Raw genomic sequence first — 5,425 nt, forward strand, 5'->3', positions numbered from 1 at the left:
GGGTCCAAAACAGGAATTTCCTTTACTTTGACAAGCCTTGCACTCTTCCAAATGAGATCATAGAGGTATGTAATCTCTCCTCATAAAATATCATCTAAGAAGACTAAGTTCCAACAGCATTTCACCTCAAAAATATTCAACTTCTCAACCTCCCCAGTAACCAGCCCAATGCTTCATTTCATAGTGTAGAGGAGGAGGTTACAGGTCCATCTATGAAGGGATAGAATCCTCCTTCAAAGGGATAAGCTCCTCACATCAAGGGGTTAGCTCCTTAACGTATGGGATGCATGAACCGTAAGAGAGCGAACTTGCCACCTCAAGATTCCTTCTAGAAGCTTCTAGAAATGACTGAAAGTGAGTTTTTAGAATATACTCGCGCCTTTTTAACTTTTACAGGGGTCCGCACCCATAACACAGAGACAGAGCGGTCAGGTGCACAGGAGACATGACCATTAGGTGCGAGACCGTAGGTAATGCAAAGAGAAAGTGCGGAACCAGAAGTTTAGAGACTTTTGAGGGCTTTTTCTAATTTTCAAGGCTTGATATGAGGAACTAAGGCTTAAGACTTGTAAAGGAGGAAAGTATGAGTGGTAATGGACTCACACAGATTGTAGAATGTCAAGGTGACAATTTTTAGTGCAACAAAATTACGCAATCCTTGCCACTCAATCCCCATGTATGTTGCAAGTCGTTTCTCAAGTTTTCTTTGGTTTTAGCTGACAGATTTCTTTCCATGCATGTCACCATGTCTCCAGATCTACTAGGTGTTCATCCACCTCTTAGCATTTCAGGATCAACGACCTCCAAGAGTGCAGGATCAAAGGACACTAACAGAAGCGCAACTGGAGCAGAAATTGAGCAAGTGTATACAAGTTTGTCGATCTATGAAGACACCAAGTTGATTGTAGACAAGGACATCAAGGTGAAATGGCAAGAGGTCAATGATGCATTTGCAGGCACATTTGGGGAAGACCTCAAAGACCACCAAGTCTATGTGAACATCCACAAGTCCGGCTTGCATCAGATTGTATACATTTATCCCACGTTCCCATGCGCGAGCATGATACATTGGATCATCTTGCACACTGATCCTAAGACGATGACATTGAGTAGCATCTACGGGATGAAGATTGCTACCTTCAGGGCACACGATTATGAACAGATGTACCATATGTCGAAGCCAGTGATCACCATGGATGATCCAAATAGAAAATGGCATCAACCCATGGTATTCATCCACCCATGTTATTCATCCACCCATGGAATTTACCCATGGTATTGTAAGTAGCATCCACCCATGGTATTTGTCCACCCATGGTATTGTAAGTGACATCCACCCATGGTATTATGACATCCACCCATGATATTCATTCACCCATGGAATTGCCCTCTAGTATTGTAATTGAAAATTACTATAAGTAACAAGTCACATTTTGTAAAAGGACAATTTTGTCTCCCACAATGTAGATTTTATAGTTATTCTTCGTTTTAATAAAAAGTTTCTTTATGGTTTCTTTTATTCGGTGTTCTACAATTTCTTTTGGGATTTCAATTTTTTAGATCTTGGGGGCCTCCTCCCCCAAGATTCATTTCAATTTTTTAGATCTTGGGGGCCTCCCCCTAAGATCTAGATCAGTGGTATGAGAGCAGGTTACAATTCCATGGGAATAAGAGTTTGATGCATATTTCATTTTCAAATTTTGCAGCAATATTTAACAAACTTCGGGTATGTGCTATGTCCTCCACATAGGATTTTCTTGGGCCAAACGGGAGGAATTTTTATTTTCTCATTTTTTTGCAGGAATGTTTTTGGGGGATGAATTTGCAGATCAGATCTAAAATTTTTGGTACAAAATTTACAAAAAACAATAACATATCTGGATTCCTTACGAAAAAATACCCAAATTAAAAAAAAAAATTGGCCGAATCGGAGTCCGGATGAGGGAGATATCATTGATTTAAAATCAGCTATGTTGCAGAAATGTTTCTGACGATAATTCGTGGATGACAGCTCTTCTATCTTATTTTTTTGAAATTTTGGTGCATAATTTCAGAAAATTGATTGTATATATGAGCTCCTCTCGAAACATTGCTCAATTTAAAAAAAAAAATGGGTCGAATCGGAGTTCGGATGTGGGAGATATCGCTGATTTACAATCAACAATTTTTTAAGAATTTTTGTGACGACAGAAAAGTTGCAACACGAATCTTAGATTCTAGAGTGTCTAGATAAGGATTTCCAACACATGGGAAGATGCAAAATGGTCTTTCTGTTTCCAAAAATAGGTTATAATAAATATTATGAGTTATATTGACCGAGTTATGTCCATTTTAATTTTGGAGCAGCATTCGGAGCGGGTTCCCTTTGGAGACATGCCCTCCCACCCCGCTTTAGTAGGCACCTGCTTCACATTCATCAGTTTCAACATAGCAACATTCTTGTTGGGTTATTTGGAGACATGCCTTCCCACCCCAGGCTATGTAGGCACCCGCTACTTCATCAACAACCAATATCACGGTTATGGGTCAATGCACAAAATCCTTGTCATTGAAGTCCATTTGCTAGGCCGCACATTGTTAGTATCACAGTTGGTCACAAGCATTATAGGGTATCTCTATCCTTAGATCTTCATTTTTCATGGTTATGGGTCATCCACAAACCCACACTTCATCGAAGTCCATTTTCTAGGCCGCACACTGTCACTATCATAGTTGGTCACAAGCATTACAAGGTGTCTCTATCCTCGGATCTTTGTTCATCATGGTTATGGGTCATCCACAAAACCACACTTCATCGAAGTCCATTTGCTAGGTTGCACACTGTCAGTATTACAGTTGGTCACAAGCATTAAAAGGTATCTCTATCCTCAAATCTTCGTTCATCATGGTTATGGGTTAACCACATAAAACCCTTCTCTTCAGTGGCTCTTCATATTTAACAAAGGCTTCGTAGAAGGGAACTTCACACAATGGGGACCATTTCTTCTTAAGGAGGGAGGAATGATCCGAATAGAAAATGGCATCAACCCACGGTATTCATCCACCCATGCTATTTACCCATGGTATTGTAGGTGGCATCCACCCATGGTATTGTAAGTGACATCACCCATGATATTTCTCCATGGTATTATGACATCCACCCATGGTATTCATTCACCCATGGAATTGAACTGTGGTATTGTAACTGAAAAATACTATAAGTAACAAGTCACATTTTGTAAAAGGACAATTTTGTCTCCTACAATGTAGCTTTTATAGTTATTCTCCGTTTTAATAAAAAGTTTCTTTGTGGTTTTGTTTATTGGGTATTCTACAATTTTCTTCTAGCATTTCAAATTTTCAGATCTTGGGGGCCTCCTCCCCCAAGATCCATTTCAATTTTTTAGATCTTTGGGGCCTCCCCCTAAGATCTGGATCAATGGAGACACCCTTCAGCATACCTAGTAGGAATGCCAACTCCAAGGATATCTTGAAGAACTGGGTAAAGAAGCCCGCCAAATTCAGGATGACACCTAACGAGATCTACAAGACAAAGATACATTGAAAGGCATATCAATACTTGGTCATCTTTGCATGTCGCTTGTATGGCCAAGAGAGCACAAAAACCTTCCCGCAGAGTTGGGTGATCACGTTGGACCAACTAGCCAGTGAAGACAAAGCATGCAACTGGTCTGACATGTTGGATCACCGATTGAAGGAACATGTAACAAGAGCTCGACAACCACTCAAAGGTCAGGCAAAAATCTACATGTCCGCTTACATCTTGGATGCAAAATGTGCCCATCAGGGCTTCCTGAGCTTGAAGTGGGCATGGACATCGGCGGAAACCTCTGTGAACACTTATTGTAAAATGTTGTCTGAATGCAGCTTTAGAGGAGTTATCACATAGCTGTCAGATCATTTTGTCACCCCGGTGTACAAGATGATATTTGAGCAGGATCCACCTTGCATGTCGAAGGCAACAATGGAGGCACTGATCGATATAGTGATTGGTATGCCTCACTATCCGACACCTTCATACAGATGTACAGCGTGGAGAAGCCTCCGTATGTTCTACCGATTTTTTCCTTGGACAAGCTTGTCATGCACGAAGTATCATACCACATCTTGGCAGGACTGTCAGCTAGGATGCACTGAAAGAAGGCACCTTGGCCCGCTCTTCCATTGCGGATCAGGTTATACGAGATACGAAATTTCAAGCATGTAGATGTCGAAGCAGAGGAGATCAAGAAATATCCTTTCGACGCTCGTAGCTACAGTCTGTATGACCAGCATTGTTTTGTAAAATATCACTGCGTGAGAGTACAATTTTAGTGGATTCACGGGGCTTGTCATTGGGCGAAGGAGGACCCATAGAGATATTGTCACAACTTCTCTAAACCCAATGAACTAGTCAACATCGTTGTGGAATGGTTAGCGAAGCAGCATCTAGGAGAGCAGCAGCAGCAAAGGTAAACATACAAGTGTGCGACAGAGCAAAGATGCAAATTCTGAGCAGACCCACTTATGCAGAAAGAAGCTTCGGCAATGGAGGCGAAGAGGCAGCAATGTGATAGGGAGAACACGCAAAGGCAGAGATAAAAACAGAGAATAGAGGAAACAAAGAAGGAGTTGCACGAGTTGAAGGAGCAACTCCAGAAGGAACAGGAGCTGCGTAGATAGGAGAAGGAAGCATAGCAAGAATAGGTACAATAGGGAGCACAACATGTACAGACATATGAAACGACACTCGTACAGGTAGTCAACTCATCTGAACAGCTGGCACCAAGAAGACAAGGTGAGCAGTCGCAGGAGCAGGACTTTGCTCAAGAGATTGAACAGCACTTGAACAGATGGATACGAACATGGAACAATAGGAGTTAGAGCAAGACATTGACCTCTTGCCTCACCACCAAGAGTTTGACCCACCAACTTCACTGGATCAAGAAGCGAAGAAAGTCCCAAGCGGCCAAGGAGACACTGAAATCCTTGGAGACAATTCGGAAGGAGAGATGCACAACATTTCATTTGAAATGTCACATCATAGAGTTGTGCAATCTCGCAGAGTGTCTACTCCGAATGATCACACATCTCCTGCGCAGTTTGAGGAATGAGTGATTGTGTCTGACATGCGTAAGCATCCAACAACATTGGACAATGCTACCAAAGCATATGCCTAAGCCACTAGCTCAAGTGTTCGCTTCTTGATAACTAAAAATGAGCGAATGGCTAAGGAGTTATAGATGGCCAAGCAGGGAGGAGAATTGTTTACAACATCTGCTCGAGCAGAGTTGAAGAAGGCAATACTGGATGAAGTATTGTCCCTTGACACAGTCATGCGAGTGTTGTATTCCAAGTTTGGTATGGTGCATAAGCTATATGTCCGTCTCAACGGTTGGCATCAATGATGTGCTATGAGAGCACATATCTTGCCGTGCATGCTATT

Source organism: Pinus tabuliformis, chromosome 4_1 (assembly GCF_031772625.1).
Source record: "Pinus tabuliformis cultivar Carrire ecotype Pingquan chromosome 4_1, CPIR1, whole genome shotgun sequence".
Lineage (NCBI taxonomy): Eukaryota > Viridiplantae > Streptophyta > Pinopsida > Pinales > Pinaceae > Pinus > Pinus tabuliformis.